This window comes from Manacus candei, unplaced genomic scaffold (assembly GCF_025592945.1).
Source record: "Manacus candei isolate 608988 ecotype Guabito, Panama unplaced genomic scaffold, ASM2559294v1 h1tg000024l, whole genome shotgun sequence".
Classification (NCBI taxonomy): domain Eukaryota; kingdom Metazoa; phylum Chordata; class Aves; order Passeriformes; family Pipridae; genus Manacus; species Manacus candei.
In genome coordinates this window covers 8,787,256-8,805,515 of record NW_026138072.1, presented here as the reverse complement: position 1 = coordinate 8,805,515, position 18,260 = coordinate 8,787,256, and the positions used below count along the sequence as shown (strand labels likewise).

Sequence of the window (18,260 nt, the reverse complement as noted above, 5' to 3'; positions counted from 1 at the left end):
CCCCACGGGCACCGGCCAGGGGAGGAACGGAGTGCGGAGGAGGGAGTCATCACTGCTTTGGGAAAAGGCTTTACGCTGGGAAAAAGGCATTCCAGAGGTACCCGGATGGGTAGTTCACGTTTGTGGAGTAGTCTTTAGAGGCTGGAGTGCCGCTCGCCGCCAGGGAAGGCTGGCAGCGGCCGGTCGGGACGGGGTACGCTCCGAGAACGGCGGTGTGCTGCCGCTCGGGTGCGCGGCACGGTGGGATCAGACCGGAGGGAACTTGTGCCAGTACCTCGGCGGTGTACCCCAAATATGTCGTGCATCTTTTGAGAGCCCTGACCCTCCGGCGGGCGCACAGTGCTGTCCTCGGGGGTACCAGCCATGCATGAGCTGCTGTGGCTGCTGCGCTGATCCCCACTGAACTCACCTCAGCGAAAATAATTCGGTTGATCTCCGAATATTCTGAGCCTTTAATGTGCTCATACTGAAAATTCAATCAAATTCAAAAATCTCGTATTTGCCTTTGTGTGTTGCACCAAGTCTTCTTCCTTTCACACATACACTGATGTGAATAAAAACGTTGTTATGTTTTCGAAGCAAGAAAAAGGAGCTTATTCGCTTAGTATATGAGAGGATCTTGCAGTCACCCAAATTGTATTGAACAATTCTGGAGTTCCTTTCTCTGTAATGTACTAACAAATGCCACCGGGGCATTCTGGTTTTGTAAATCTTTTCTTTACATCAATATTTATATTATTTAAAGGGCAACAAACAGTTAAATAAAAATATATTTTGTCAATGAGTCATTGACAAGTGTCATGAAAGAGATGCACCACCACAACATGAAATCATAAAATTGCTTTAGTGTCAGTATGTTGAATGCAGTTCTGTGATATATGCAAAATTACATTATTGCATTCTTGTTCAAAACCTGTCTGTTGTGTTCTGGCTCTTGTAATATCTTTTGAGGATAGGATAGGATAGGATAGGATAGGATAGGATAGGATAGGATAGGATAGGATAGGATAGGATAGGATAGGATCGGATCGGATCCTTCGGTTCAAAGGCATCTACAATGATCATCTCATCCAACTGCCTAATTGCTTTAGGGCTGAATAAAAACTACAGGATATTGTTATAAGAACTGCACCCTGAGGAACACTGCTGGTGGCTGGTCACCAGCCAGCTCTAATCCCAGTCACTACACCCCTCTGAGCTCTGCCCTTCAGCCAGTTCTTCACCCAGCACACCATGAACCTGCTCATCCCACAGCTGGACATCATGTCCCAAAGGATGCTGTGAGGGGCACTATCAGAAGCCTTAATCCAGATTTAATCCATTAGGAATCCTTAATCCTTCCTAAAATCCAGGAAAATAACATCCACCTCCTTCCCTTCATCCAGTAGACAGGTGACCTTGTCATAGAAGGCTATCAAATCAGTTAAACAGGACTTTCCCATTGCGAACCTGTGTAGACAGTGCATGATGATTGCATTATTCTTTAAGTGCCTTTCAACAGCACCCAGTGTGATCTTCTCTGTAATTTTTCCAGGTACTAAGTTTAAACTAACAGGTCTTCCTGGGTCTTCCCTCATGCCCTTTTTGTAAATGGGAATAACACTGACTATCTTCCAGTCAGCAGGGACCTCCAAAGACCCCAAGACCTTTGGTAGATATCTGTATATGTATCTCTGTACCTGTGTTACTCAGCCATTTAGGTGAGCATTAAAACCCTTAAAAGAAGTTATGGGTCCCTGTTCGGTCTGTAGTTTGTAAATCTTAACAAAACATAACAACCCAAATTTATTGGACTTAAGATATTAGTTTGGAGATGTTGTATTTAATGATATCATTGTAAGAAGTTTTTGCATGCTGTGTAGCTAAGTTAGAAGTAGGTAGGCTATTACATAAGTATATCCTATTTCTGGTGAAATTACGTATTGGGCTAGAGGGGACATAATTACATTTCTGATGCTTGAATGTCAAATTTAGATACACATTCCAAAATAAGCACAGACTTAGTCAACAACTATATACAAACTGTTTAATATTACCATCTTTAGATCTGCTGCAAAGTTAATTTCTAGTACCAGTCTTTCACACAATAGTAATTGTCTCATCTGTCTGTCTTTCAATGTCTTCTCTGCCTTAGTGATTTAAAGATGAAAGTGCCTGATTCATTGTGGCAGGGAAGAAATAAAAGGTAGGGATTTTTAATTCACTTTTCCTAGAAAACAGATCTTATATAATTACCTCTCCTGCTGTCCTTTTCCAGCTAATATCTTGTGAAGCTGTTGACTGGTTATATTGGCAAAGTAGTAGACGTCTCATACATAACAATTCTGCTCCTATAATATCTGTGAAAACAGGGGGCTAGGAAGAGAAGACAGTCCCGGGCTACCACCTTGACTGAAAGCAGCAGTACATCTTTATTAGGAATGAAGAGATGTTATGGAAATACTACCTGATGGGGAGGATTACTTTATGGCTTACCCTCTACCAAATTCAGAATAATTCACCCACAAGGCCATGGGTGATGAGGATACTTGTTTTGGTTTTCTGAGTTACTCAATTGTACTTTAAGTAGTCAAAGAGAGAACAGAAATTCCAGAATTCCCTACAGCTCGCACAAAGCAGCACAACCCTTAGCATACCATCAGAGTACTTTAAAAGACCACCTTAGGCATGTATTTGTGTTAACCACAATTTTGTCACTGAGCTGCTACTTTGCAAATCTGCACTTTCTTTTACATCTCATCCAGAATTCCTTTAAATGCCCCTGTTCTGCTATTTATAGCTATGTGTGTGCCTGTGCGTATTTTAAGATTCATTAATTTTGTATATGTCAGGGAAGGATCCACTGATGAAAGATCACAAAGAGGAAGTGGGCAGATAAATGGAAACAGCACTCCAAAAATCAAGCAGTAATAAAGATACAATGCAGAGAATTGTGAATATAATAATGCTGTGAATATAATACAGGCATGGAAAATGGGAGAGTTACTTGCAAGAAAGCAAAGTCTTTCTCATGCCAGTGGAGACTGAAGGGTCTGTAAATGTTTGATTCTGTGTGGTGAAGACAAGCTTTGAGGAAATGTATTCATTTCACTCAGATGTGTTGACATGTATCAGTAGTCCAGAATAATTCTGTATAAGGAATGAATTCTGTATAAGCATGAATTCTCCAGTAATCTTTATGTGTACTTGTTAATGTCCTGGGCATGTCCTGAACTCCACTTGCTGGAGTTCCCTTTTTCTTTAGGAGGTAGGTGGAATTCTTTTCTGTTGCAAAATGGAGGGTTTTTTGGGAGGTTTGAAAGGTAAAAAGATTATTTTTTTTTTTTCTCCAGCCTGTGAAAGCTTATTGGCCCTTTTTTTGACCATCTGTGATATATTCACAGAATGTGGCAGCCAATAACATTCTGGGTTTTACAGGTGTACTTGATTCAACAAAACTCATTTGCAGCACTGGGGATTAAGGATTCTTTTTCTCCTACAAATCTTTGTTTAAGAACATTGGTGTTTCATGTTGAAATGGATGTGCAGTATATCTTTATTCTGTAAATTGCATGATCAACCCCAAGCATGATTCAGACCCCAAGGTCTGAATATCCAAGGCAAAAGTAGTCAAAATCATGATTAATACTGCTGCTGTACTTAAATTCACTGCAAACCACCCTTATAAATTGTTCTGCTCCTATATGTTTTCAAAAACAGAGCACGTATTGGGACAGTGCATGACCCACAGGTTGAGTAATGTGCTACATGCTTCCATGTCTTGACAATATGGTAGAACATAGAAGTACATTTGTCCAGTATTTGATTAAAGAATGATCAAATACTTCTGTGCTCTAGGTGGATTCATTTATGTAATAGCATTAGTTTTACTACTCTTATAATGAATTATATAATTGAAGAACTTAAGTGTGTCAGGCCTTACTCTAGCCTTCATTTGTTCCTATTTTTGGTCTTACTACAGTTTAAAATGTATTAGGTTGCCTATCTTTGCCAATGCCAGGTCCACTCCTAAGTTTCAAACATTCAGAGTATTAGAGCAGGCATCGCTAAGAAAAAACAACCAACTAAACTTGTGTAACTTGGATTGTCACTGAATGCAGTGGTATACATCTGATTTGTTTAGAAGCAGCTCGGTAGTCTAGCTTACAAACCTCACACGACTGAAAGCTACCGTCAGGATGTTTCACCACTGCAACAAAATCAGGTGCTATTTCCTTAATTGTGTCTCCATTCTGAGGCAATACAGATTCAAATGCTCATCCAACTTTTCTTTCTCCAGGTAGTAGAAATTCTGTAGAAGAGATCAAGTATGCTTTTAAAGGCAGAAGTATTCCTTGCTCTGCTGCATGCTTTCTAAGAACTGTGCCCACAGGACTACCATGGGAATTTATTCTGCACCCTCCAAAGTATCATGGCCATACCTAGCAGGAAGCAGCAAGGGCAGCCACTCTGTATAGAAAGGTGAGCCAGGGGCAAAGGCTGGCAGGATTGTGGCCTCACTGACAAGGGCACAGTCCCACAGTACTGAAGCACAAAGAGCAGAGCAAGTCTGGTGATCGCAGCAAGTCTCAGATAACAGTCCAGACAACCAGACAAGCCTGTAGTGACGAGACAGGTCCAAGATCAAGCCACAATGTCAAGTGAGCAGGTCAGGATCAGAGTCAAGAGCCAGGAAGGTGGAAGAGCAAGCACAGGCATTCCTGCAACAAAATTCAGGCAGAGACCGAGAGCAAGAGCCCAAGCTAAATAGCAGCCCAGCGTGAAGGTGGACAGAACCCTATTTCTTACAGCTTTTTCTTACACCACTCTTTCTATGCAGACCTCTGACTCAAAGTCACAGAGCTGCATGAAGCCAGTGCTGAGCTTGAGCCATAGGCAGCTAAATTACAGAATCACAGAAACGCAGAATATCTCCAGCTGGAAGGAACCTACAAGGATCATCAAGCCCAAATCCCTATCCTCACAGGACTGCCTAAAACTAAACCATGACTAAAGGTGTTGTCCACATGCTCCTTGAACTCTGGCAGGCTTCGTGCCATGATCACTTCCTTGGGGAGCCTGTTCCAGTGGACAGCCACCCTCTCAGAGAAGAATATTTTCCAATGTTCAATATGAACTTCCCCTTGATGCAGCTTGCTTCCATTTCCTAGGGTCCTATTTCTGGGCACCAGAGAGATGAGATCAGGATTTCCCCCAGCTCCCTCCTGCTCTCCTCGAGGAAGTTGTAGAGTGCCATGAGGTCACGCCTCACCTTTGTCTTCTCCCAGCCAAACTAGCAAAGTGAGCTCAGCAACTCCTCCTAAATCTTATCCTCAAGACCTTTCAGAGTCTTGGTCACAAACTTGTAATAGTTTGATGTCCTTTGTATATTGAGATGCACAAAACTTCACACAGTAGCGGAGGACACAATCTGTGGAGAAGAGGTGCACTTGGGGCCTTAACAAAGCTCAGTATGCCGTCTGCATCTCTATTTAGTCTGAGTTGCCTTCCTTTGATGTCTAGAAAAAAAATTAAGATACACAGCTGTAATTTTGGCCACAGTAAGGTGGGCTGTTCTGCCCGTAGTTGATACAAGTTAATAAGCTAGTCCCCAGTGTTTGTTTACAAACCTGTTTGTAACTGCTCTCTAACAGTTCTGTTGAAACTGCCTGGTTTAGAAACATGCTTGAGATAACCTCTGTTTAAGATGTTTTTAAGATTAACTGCATCATTTAATAGAATTGGGTTAGGAAGCAACTACATATGCACTAATGCTGGTAGGCCTTTAGGGGAAGCAATCCCTTAATTCAAACTGCTGTGACTAGATCAGGATTTCTGAAATGTTTGTACATACTTCATGCTCTAAAAAACCCTAGTTTTGAAAATTAGGACTGGGAGTTATCTTCTGAGTGGATTAGTCTTATTACAAGCTATTGTGGGAAACTGTCATCTAATACTTTTTATAAACTTATCAAATTCAGTTCATGAACTAATTTTTCCTGTTGGAAGGTTTGTGCGGAATTTCTTTATTTTGAAGGTTTTTAATATTTAAATTTCTGGTCTAATGTGTTTATGACCAGTTTAGAAGCTTTTTGTTTGGTGTCTTTTTGTTGTTTTGTTTTGTAATGCCAGCATCGTCCTCCAGGTTCATAGAATCACAGACCTCAAGATCATCTAGTCCAGCTTGAGCAAGGGTCACCTGAAGCAAGATGCTCAAGACCATATCCATTAGGGTTTTGATTATCTCCATGGATGGAGACTCCACAACCTCCGTGGCTAATCTGTTCCACTTTTTGGCTACCCTCGCAGTAAGAAAGTATTTTCTTACATTGAAATGGAATTTCCTGAGTAATGCTTACTGCTTCTGGTCCTTTCTTTGGAAAAGTCTGGCCACATCTTCTTTGTGCCCGCTTGCTTCTTTCCCACTCAGGTGTTTGTACAGGTTGATAAGGTCTCTCTGGGCCTTCACCTCTCCAGACTGAACAGTCCTGGCTCATGCACCCTTTCTTCACATGACAGATGCTTAATCATCTTCCTGTATGTCTGCTGGACTTGCTTTGGTCTCCTTGTCTCTCTCGTGCAGGAGAGCATAGAACTGAACACAGCACTCAACATGACTTTGTCATCAAGACACTACTTTTTATACGAGGCTAATTAATAAGAAATAAAAAAGATTAATCCATTCTTCTAGGAAACTTTTAACTTTATTTTTCAACAATAAATGTCATCATCTACCAGGTTTTTTACCTTCAATGAACCATATTTTTAAACAATTTCATTTGCTTACAATATTTCTTTTGTTTAAAAAAATGGTGGGGGTAATATGTATCTTTCCTAAATTTGTGTTTCATATCTTCCTCATTCATTAAAAAATATTGTAAAGTATTAAAAGCTAAATAACTTATTACAAGGAGCAGAAAAAGGTTGAATTTTTTAGAAGCTTCTAAAAATTTTTTTACTAGATGTCCCAGAATCAAAAACTAGATGTCCCAGTCTAAAAAAAATCCATTTTGAAAGAAAATTAAAGCCACTACTTCAGAAATAATAGATATCAGGAAAGGGAAAACTAAACATTAATTCTTATTCTAAAGCAGAAGATAAGAATTGCAGAAGGGTGGTAAGAAAAGGAAGAGGACAAGCTTACAGCCAGCAGAGTTAAGGATAGGTTGGAGTTTTGATTATGTTTTCTTCTAATAAAAGAATTAGTCCAGGAAGAGTTGAAATGTTTAGAAAAAATTTATGAGGTACATCTGGTGGAGAGTCTTGTTTATGGCCTAATATGTGTGTTCACTTACTTATACAGAGATAGGACAGGTTTACATATCTCAAAAGGACCCTTTTACAGGGAAAGAATGATTCTATAAAGAAGCTAGTTCAAAGTAATCTCCTAGCCAGAATCAAGCAACACGTAGCCTAGGCGGTCACAGGGGATTTCTTATATTACATATTTAGTAATTCAATAGAATGTTGAATTGAAACCAGTGCTTCTAGTGACAATGATGCCAGCTTGATGGTGGCACCTAAAGAAAAGTTTTGGCTCAGCTACATAGTTTTTATTTCCAATTAAAGCAGTCTGACTCAGTAGTATGTTACATTGTGTAATAATCCTTCAAATTAAAGTACAGGATTTTTTTGCGAGTTTGTTTCATTTTATTTCCCAACAATACTATCTTTCATCTAGCTTGGCTGATGAGGTAGGTGTTCATGCTTTCTGTCACACCTCCCTAAGTTGTTTGGTCTGTTATTTTACATGTTATATAATGTTTGCTGGAAAAAGCCAATGGCTGTGATATCCTTTTTGAATTGAAGTGTTTCATAACGTTGTTGTTGACTGTGTGTCAGCTTAGCGTTTTATATCATGTGTGTACTGAATTACCTGCTTTCACATATTAAGACTCTTTCAGCCTAGTATGACACAATGTTCTTGATTCTGAGTTTTGCTGGTAAACTGTGATTAACGAAGAAACACCTGCATGACCAGAACTACTTTTTCCACTCAAAGTTTTGCTTAATTTCTGTCTGGAATTTTATGCTTTTTCCTTCAATTTGCTTCTGAAAGGGAAACCTTTTCAAGAGCATTTTTCACATTAGTCACAGTCCTTTGCAAGGCAGGGAGAGGTGGGACTTCTGGTTTTCATTCTTAAAACATTTTGAACCAATAAAGTATGTTTATACTTGGCCCTGAAGTTTAACGACTCCATGCTTGTTGTGTTTATTTAATTGCTCAAACATTTGCACAGGGAATTGTGCTTTTCCCATTTTGAAACAGAGAACAGAAAGATGTGTGAGTTCTAGTGGTTCCCACAAACTGTCCCAATAAGGAGCATTGCCTGCTCTGGCAGTGGAAAGAACAGCCCTCCCTGGTTAAATGACGGGCATTCATGACTCCTAGTCCAGTTCATTCTAGCTGTGGTTGATATTGAATTTCCTTCTCAAATGACATTGAGGAGCACAATGCAGATTTTATACTCAGAAAATCATTGCCTACATCATTGTAGGAGAGGCAGGCATTTAATTGTTTGGCTTTTTGGAAGCTGCTGGTTCATTTTACACCACTTGAGAATCTGCAGAAAAAAAAGTTGAAGGCAGAGGAGAGGGTTGTGTGAATGTCTTAGAGATGATTGCTGAACTTGCATGTTAGGTAAGTGCTTTACAAAATGCCTATGCCTCAGGGAGATAATAAATTAAAAGAGATGCACACACCCAAGACAGGTAAAACATGGAGGAGAATTTCATCCTTGCACTCCACTTCCCTCAAAAAGCACAGAGTAGTTGTGTCCTAATCCCCTGTATCAGGGATTCAAATTATATCCATTAATGCTACCAGTGTCTGATTAGTGGGGAGATATTCTCAGATTCCTTTTTGTCTTTAACATTCTGGTAGTGCCAGAGAAGTATAAAACAGCTTTAGTGGAACTGAGGATCAGAATGCCACAGCTTTAGTGGAACTGAGGATCAGAATGCCACAATGGTAGGTTTGTTAATTCTTTAATAGAAATTCCCTATATTAATGCTCCCATAAATCACAGGTGGAAAAAAACTGTAAGTTAAATATCCTCGCTTTGCTGCCATGTGGAAGAAGTTGGGGCCTTACTTGCTATTTGCCCTTTGGAGAGAAATCAGTAATCCTTCCTAAGAGGTGCTGCTAGGCCACACACAAACAATTCTGGGGTTTTTTCAGAAATCTTCTGTCCTGATTCCAGTCTGTTTCTTGGAAGCAACTTTTAAAAGGCTATGACTTTCTACCAGTTATAGACTGTGCAAAAGTTCCCCACAAAGAATTTGTATCATAAATAAGCCTATGTGACCCATTGTGCTATGTTTGTCTCATGCTGTGTTTAGCATCATTCACCCTAAGCTGAGAATGTATTAAAAAAGTCTATTGAAAAAACCTATTGAAAACAAAAGATCTGTTGAATACAACGTAGTAAATGCAAATGTAAAAAGGCAATGATTTTATTAAATGGTTTAAGTTAAAACTAATTTTTTATTACCTGTCATTTGGTTCTTTCAAAAGTTGGCCAGTTCACTAATGCGGTCAGTAGGTATGGAAAAGAACATGAGGTTCTGACATTTAGCTTCTTTAGAGTGCATCACTTTGTTCACCACCTCTGAAAAGTTTTCTTCTAGGCAGGTTGCACTTTCATCTTGGTTGCAGTTCTCATATGTCTGGTGTTCAATACAGAAACTTCTTTAACTGTAGCTTAGTCAGGAGTTCTCCCATGGCCCCACCAAGGGAGTCCATAGTTAGAACGCTAAAAAATGGTGGCAGCTGATGTGTTATTAAAGCTCTAATTTTAATAATGTACAAAGTAGGAAATTTCAAGCTTATTTTAGAGATGTCTCGTCTATCATTTTTCACTTTTACACCCTGATGGGGGATTGAATTGCTTAATCCCAAAACAACAGATATCAAGATGTATTATGCTACAGTCTAAACTGAACAGCACTGTCTGTAATGAGCCATGCAAATATAAAACTACAAGCACATAAATACAGATATGTGTGCTGGTTTAAAGGTAAACCAGCAGGGGAAATGAACTCAACTCAAAAGAGAGATTATAAGGCAGAATAACAATTTAATAAAATAATACAATAAGTACGATTATACAGACAAACAATTGGTTTTAACCCACAAACCCCAAATATATAACCCAGCACCCTGGGGCATGAACAGAGTGGTGTTCTTTGGGCCCCCTGAGTTCAAAGGAAAAGGAGAGGGGAAAACCTGTTGGTGAGAGTGCTGTTGCAGTCTGGTCAAGAGTGGTGATTGCAGTCCAGTCGAGAGTGGTGGTCTGCAGTCTGGTTGAGAGCGGTGATCTGCAGTCTTCTTCTGGATCCCACGAGTGGTTAAAAAGGTCCTAAGACTCCAAGATTAGATATCCTCCAGTTCAGGTAGCAATGCCCAGTACCTCCCTCAGGGCGGGGGGTTCCTTAATGGGCGTGAGGACAAGAGCACTCTCCTATCTCACAGGCCTCTTAACACCTAGTTTATAGCCTGAGGAGTCAGGCTCTATGTGCAGATGGTGTAAATGGTTCATTAATACCAGTTTCTGGGAAATGGCATGGAAGGCTATAGAATACACAGTTTTGGGTTATACCCATCCAGTGATGAACTGGTCTCAGCTGTCCTAACTAGGACAATATGTTTGTCTTGATAGTTAGTATTATTGCATCTATGTTAAAGGTTTCTATTGTTTTGATTTTGGTTTAGAGGAAAAATTGTATATAATTATTTATTACTTGTTTGATTAACAACTATAAATACAACATAAATACAGTGCACTAGATTACCTCACAGGCTGCTGAAACTTGGTACAGTTCAGACCATTTCAGCTTACTGACCACTTCAGTATTACTTTAGCATTATTATCTGAATCTTTCTCAGTTATGATTTGTGGTGTTTAAGAATGTTATTCTAATTGATCAAAATTCCTTCAAGCATTACATTCAACTTTTTCTCATAAAAAAATAAAGGACAACATAGTGGAATACTTTCTTTTTATAGTCTAGATTTATTTTTATTTATTGATTTGATTTCTGCAGCACTGTTTTGATTTCATAGTGTATAAGGATACTCTAGTGTCTCTTTAAATCACTTGTGAACCTTTTAATAGCACCCTCTGTGCTCACAGAAGCTACCAGAAAGCAGTCAGAGCAGCAGTATGCCCCTAGCTATATCTCGCATGTTTGTGTATTATTTAGTGTGTTTATTTGGGACTCAATTACACTGTGTGGTTTCTTCATACTGTTTTTGTTGTGGAACAAGTAAAAGACCTGTACAACAACCCACAGCTCTAAGTACCTTTCAGAATTTAGAATGGTGAAAGCCTACAAGATTTCAGTACGTACTTCAGTTCATCAGGATTTCTTCTTGTTGATGCTTCTGTTTACATATTCTCCTCCAAAAAACAAAGACACTCTAGGGACTAGTGTTATGAAACCCCACCTGTTCTTTGCATTTCCAGCCCTTCCATCTCTCAAGCCTCATCCTCTTTGAATGCCTGCAAGACAAGAGGGACATGTAGCATGCCTGGAATGTTTCTAAATCCAGGAACTAGTAGACCAAAGATTCCAGAGCCTAGGACCTCACATGGAGAGGGCTCTGTTATTCCTAAACTCCCAGATAGTTTGGAAAGTGTCAGGTTTGGAGCTCGGCTTCTGTCCACATCTATCTAACACATATCTAGTGATAACATACAAGAAATATAAAGATGAAAATAAGGGATATGTGATTCCTTTTTCTCAGTATTGGTTAGCAGCCCTAACTCTGAAGGCCAGAAGATTTTTCTCTTCAAACATAACTACATCTTCCCAGGGAATGTGTATTTAATAAAATAGTGATTTCTGCCTATTAAATACGGCTAATTAAACTCATAGTTTAGCTATTGAAAGAGGAGGATTCTAAATTATATAAGAGTCACTATAAGAACATGAAGTGTCCATCTCAGAGGGACCATGGTGTTTTCCTATTATGTGATTGGGATTTACTCTTTCTAGAACACATAATACAGTGGAAAGAGCCAAGTGTTTGCCCTGTACTTTGGTCCAACACTGCAGATGTGTGCAAAGACTGCAGAAGACACAGCCTTCTTTGTGGACTTGATTGTAGTATCACATTTCTTACACCTTATACCCTACAGCCTTTCCTAGGGGTTATAGCTAGAACCTAGAATTACTATTGTTTTCAGAAAAGTTTTATGGAAATAAACAATTACAGGAGTTCAGGGCAATTACACTTTGCATAAAGCAGGAATTGAGAGGAGTATGTTCTGGGATAGTTTTTATTTAGGTCAATTTCAAGAAAGTATACAGAATTTTATTTTCCATGTTTTTATTAACTGTGCATTCTTCCATATGAAAGACCATAACTACTAGAGAGTCTAAGTATATTTTTTCATTTGTAAAATCCTTAGTGCAAGCTAAAATATCTCCTTTCCTAGACCAGATTTTTACCAGTAAAACAACTGGATACTTGGAAATCATCTGTTTCTAACTGTTAGTGTAAAATAAAGTGGGATAAGCATTACAGAATAAGTCTGGAAACACATGTTGTGTAAATTCCTATTTACATTATCTGTTTCCAAAGTGAATTAAAGGCAACAAAGCTCAGCTTTGCCTTGGATTTTTGAGGAAATTTGAAGCTGCCATGGCTTTTCAGTCCTTTGACTAGTGTTTGTCAAACAAACTGTTATCTTTTATGACAGGTTAGCTTTCTAACCCATTTTGTTGCTATAGCAGCAAATGCCAGTCTAGGTGACAGTCAGGGCCTATACGTTGGCATTCCCCCGTGCACACACCGCTGCATTTCCTTCCTTGAGTCAGAGAAATTCCTCCAACACACGCCTTCCCATCTGCCAGGGCACAAAGAGCAAATAATGTGGGGGAAGAATTGCCAGTATTGGTAGCATCTGGCTGTTAAATTTGCTTGGCTGTATCATCAGCAATCCAGCTACGAATTTCATCTGTCATCAGATGAAATGAAACACCAGAATCACATCAGGTCTTCTGCATCCAGGTACTTTAGGGGATGAGATAGTATATGAGTCTCTTAGCAAGAATAATACAAGGCAATTGTAGTGTAAAGCAAGATTTTCAAATTGTGGCCTCTGAGACATCTCTAGGGCACATCAACAAGATAAGATTCCAACGGTTGGATAGACCTAGGTTGTAGCATCACTCACCAAGTCTTTCATGCTCTGCTAGGCATCACAATATCTAACACCTGCATTTTCAGCTCTTCCAAGCAAATGGATAACACTGTCAACAATATTGTGGAGGTCAGAGAAGGCTACTTAAGTGAAAGTCCATGACATCTTTTGTACAGCGTTACAGGCTGAAGAAGAATCATTTGCATGTGCTATGCCAAAAAACAGCTGTCCTCTGAGACATTGAACCATTCACTCATTTGCACTGTGCACAGCATCTCATGCATTTTGTCTGCATGGGCTCCCCTCTCAAGCTGCTGGCATTGTATCCCTTCAGCTAAGGGTGGGCTTCTTTTTAGAAACAGAGAAAGGTTCTGTCCCTAATTCTCTCCCATCCCATCCACATCCTGAATCAGATCTCATTCATACAGATGCCCCTTTCCCTGCTTCATGCACTGAATTTTTTCTTCTGTGCTTCTAAATCAGCTCTGTTTCTAAAAAGAACTGATGTAAGGATTCATCTTGCCTACCTGCTACTATTGAGCCCCTGACCTCATTAGAACTGCTAGGAAGAAATTACAGTTTAAGGGTGAAATTTATCTGACTCTAACATTTGGGAAAAGATGAACTGTAATCCTGGAAATAGCTTCTTGTACCTGCAGTAGTGTTAAAGGAACATCATATGAGTAGATCATCCATAAACATCTTATTATGAACTTAAAGTTAATCCTTAATGTATGAAGTTCCTCTTCTCCTTGTTCTCATGCTGTAACATAACAACCCTCCCCACACAAAATTATGTGATTCCCTCTCATTACTCAAGGAGCACATGTGGGTGTTTCAGGTATGTGCTTCATACTCTTCAAACTGGACACCTTAAAAATCTAGTATAGCAGTACTCACAGCTGAAAGAATGGCATTCAGATGATGTTTTTCTTCCAATGTAAAATGAATTTGCACTGTACAGTTTTCATTACTAGATTAGGCTTTCTTTTCAGACTACATAAACATTCACTAAAAAAGATTCTCTCCCCTTGCCTTCAGAAATAAACAAAATTTTATGTTTCTAGGTTTTGTGTTTCAGTATCGATTGTTATATTATCTATATTTGCTTTGCCTGCCCCTTTCCAGAATGACACTGTGCCTATCAGATCTTATCATGAACTACTTGGTATTGCCTAAGCAGCTTTGAAAGCAATTTATAAACCAGAGAGAAATATCCAGGAGAGCCTTTATGAATACACAGGGGGATCTTTTCATTACATCTGAAAATTAAAAGTGTTTGTATTGAGATAAAACCATGTGTGCACATGGTTAACATGTTTATCCATAGGAAAAGAAAATACCAGCCAGGAAAGAAAAATCTATGATATACATTAAAAAATCCTAGTTATCTTACAATAAACCCAGTTTTATTAATCGCAACATTGTGTGTATAAATGTCTATATGAATATGAGTTATTGCACATCACACAAAGGAGAATAGTTGGATCTCTCAAGTCAGTGCCATACCACATAACAATAAAATTAGGTAAAAAATGCTGCAGCATCCTGGCAACAGAATCTCCTTGGAGTTCTGTGATGAGGAGGTGGGATTTTGTGCTCTCATGCATACGGATGAAGGAAAACACATAGAAAGACCTTTGCCAGCTAAAGGAACATCAGGGTGCCTGTCAAATTGCTTTTCCTACTATTCTTTCTCTGTCACCTTCCTGAGTCCCACTCCACTACTTAGGCCTCTTGCAGGCCTCCCTTCTCAGGGCAGGGCACGAGTGCTGTTGTGAGCTACAGAGGAGAATTGCAACACTGCTGAATGACCCTTTACTGCAAACTGAGATGCACAGTGTCATTTTGCTGGGGCTTGCTCTCACTCTTCCCATGTTTATTTCACTGAAAGTGTGTGTACATTGTGAAACACTTTGGGTTAGCAGTAAGCACTGTACAATTCAAAAGACACTAATTTTTCTGTGAACTGGCAATGTTTTTGAGAATCTTTCTGGTAGTCTTCCACCCTGTATCTTTTCACTCAACCATGGAAACCCATGGTTCCAGAGGTCTGGAACTGGTTCATATGACCTGCTACACCACACATGAAGAAAGTATTTCTGTAGATAATGTAATACTTTTTAAGTATTTCTGCAGGTGCTTAAATTGTCTTCTTTTTGTAAGTCAGCAGCTTGCCTTAGAATATCCTTGAGGTAACCCAGGGAGATGTTGCTATTGGTAATTGTGGTTCCCAGTATATATAATGCTTATATTACAAAATTCTCACATATTCTCTTTAGATTTTAGGAAGAATTGTTTTCTTTTTCACTTTGTTTGGTACTTGCATGGACAAATATCTAAAATGCTGTGAATATCCCCTGGAGATGGATACCCTTGGATTGCGAGGGATAGCTCTCACCTTTGTTAGTAAACCATGATAATTTTCTGTTCTATTGTCCCATGTATTTGACTATTCTTAGGAAAACAAAAAAAGAAACTGACTTTTTTCTGTTGTTCTGTACCAGAATGAAATTAGTTCTTTGTTGCAGCCATTAAACTTGATTGCAGTCCTCTTTCCTGACAGAGAAGAAGAAAGTTAAGAAATAAGTCAAAACTATTCTCTTTCTTTATGAATGCAGAAGCTTTTCTAATTTAGCTAGTTTGGGACACTCAAAATGTTTATTCTAAAAACTGAATCCCTATTTTCTGTTGACCGTGATTAAAGATTTGTAAAAGGACTCCAGTGAATAAAATATCAGCATATATATTTGTGAGAAGAAACTACCCATCTATAGGTAGTTTTAAACTCATGCAGTGGTGACTAACTGCGTGATTCACTGCTCTTAGAAGTCAGTGGAAAGACTTCTATTAATTTCTGTGGGTACTGGATGAATTGGCTCTGTGAACCTCCATTTTGGGACCTAATCTGGTTTAAGCTTGGGTATATTAATGGATATAGATTCTTCCTGCGTTCACAAGTGTATTACTTCAGCGTTTTAAAGAAAATAAAGCCATGCAAATAGACATCCACTCCGGCATTAAATGAGATTTTGTCAATATTTGCTTTTAATGGCTGTTTGCTTGTGGTAGCTAACATGGAGCATAGTCTACTTTGTCCACAGCATGTCATTTCCAAGTGTTGAGTAAATGGCTAAGGAATTATAAAATTAGTTCTTCAAAATTTAGCCAAAGGGATGCCAGTTTCTACAGCAGTAGAAATACAGTATTCCAGGTATTATTTCATTGTTGAAGTATAACAAATGAGTTGCAAACAGAAGTGTCACAAGACTTTGTTCCAATTTTTAAAAGAAGTATTGTATTAAACCTTTTTTCTATAGCTTTTTTTTTAATTCATATTGAACAGGAAGTACTAAAAAGATATTTTGCAGAAATTGTTTATGCAGTATTTTATATGCACACAAATATAATTGTGAATCCAGCAGTAAGCACACAAAGAAAACAACCTCTTAGGGGTTTTTTTTGTTTTTTTCTCCATGTTTACTTTATAACATACTGCACTTCTATTTATAGGATAATATTTCACAGCACAAGCTGCCCTGTTTCTATGCAGGTTCCTCACCTATAGAAAACGGGTTATTCTGTACCCACAGTCCTACTACTTTATCAGTTTTATTTTTTGGCTTCCTTTTTTTGGATGAGGAATAATTCTGTATGTGTGTGACTTATGCAGGCCACTTTCAAGTGATGAAGGTCATTCTTAGTGAATGCACTGTATTCAGTATACATAACTAATTTCTGTGATTTCAGCTAAATAGTCCTAATGAAACCTTAATGTGGTTGTATATCAAAATATCAAACTTCAGAATAATATTTAGATATTAATCTTTAATAATAGTCATGTATGTCACAGTCTGATAAGAATGGAATGTTTACTAAAGAGGATGAGTTATGAGATAGACCAAAACTTCTCTCTCTCAGCAATTGTAAATTCAAAATTAAGGGGCTTTAATCGAGGAAGTGTGGAAAAAAACAGAAGAAATAACAACTCTTTATTAAAAGATATATGTATGTTGGCAAAAACAGTAACAGAACACAAAAAACCTAGACAGTAATCCTAGGAAAAAAAAAAAAAAAAAACAACAAAAAAAAAAGTCTGGATGAATACTTCTCTGTCTTTTAGTGCAGTCCTAATCGTGGGCGGCAGGGGGCGCTGTCAGGCTCTGGCGGTCACCACACGGGGAGGGCTCTGGGGGGTGGTCTCGGATCGCAGGAGAAGCTGAAAGGAAAATGGAGACCCTTCCCCCAGTGGGAGAAAAGCCGAAGGAAAAGCAGTTCACCCCTACGGGACTCACTGTTCCCAGATGACGGTGTTCCAAGGCTCTCCCCTCCTCTCCCAGCAAGCACAGACCTTTCATTCATCATTCATGGCCAGTCTTCGCGAACGAAGATTTGGGAAAGGTCTTTACCCTTCGAGCCTGCGCAGTGGATTTTTTAGGTGAGACACAGTGTGCGCTGAACTGAGCCCACCCTTTAATCCTGAGGTTCATCTGCTGGGGCCGAGCGAGCTTGGACAGTGGCAGCGAGGTCCTCAGGACGTAGGTTTGTTTAGAGTGACCTTCTCTTTGATGGATGGCCTTACAGGGCTGACGAGCTCCATCTGCCCGGAGGAGTTTTCTGACCGGGAATCGAACCCGGGCCTCAGCGGTGAGAGCGCCGCATCCTAACCACTAGACCACCAGGGGTCCTCAAGCACAAACCTCTCCGATGGAAAAAACCCAGTAGGTCCCAGCTGGAGTAACGAGGCAGTGGTGGCGCAAGACCGGTGGTCAGGCCTCACCAGGGCGAAAGAACCAGAAAGACTGGCTCCCAGGCTTTTCCTCCAGAAATGCCCAGACACAGTCCCTGTCTCCATCCCGGCGAGAGAACTCCACGGTCTAACCTGTCCTCTGTCCGGGCACCCAGCTCTCCCCAAATCTCCAAAACCTTCCCCCCCTCACTCCAGCATTCGATGGGCCATTAGCGTGGAGTGCAGCCTGGCCAGCCATTTCTTTTGTAAGGCTAATTGATTCCCTTCCCCCTTCCCTATTCGAACTCTGTTTCTCTTACAGGGAAGCAGAGAAAGAAAAATTTGTCTCTCAGATTTATAACCTATAACAATGTATTATCAGTTATAAGTAAAGCATAAAT

The 18,260-nt window shown here is 39.5% G+C and overlaps 1 long non-coding RNA gene across 1 annotated transcript; it reads left to right on the top strand.

The window, feature by feature from the left end:
- The first annotated feature begins 18 nt into the window (after positions 1-18).
- Positions 19-8,028, top strand: LOC127471442 (uncharacterized). The gene is made up of 3 exons (XR_007904651.1): positions 19-97; positions 2,135-2,185; positions 6,125-8,028. It is a non-coding gene; the product is annotated as an uncharacterized LOC127471442 (long non-coding RNA).
- Positions 8,029-18,260: the final 10,232 nt, after the last annotated feature.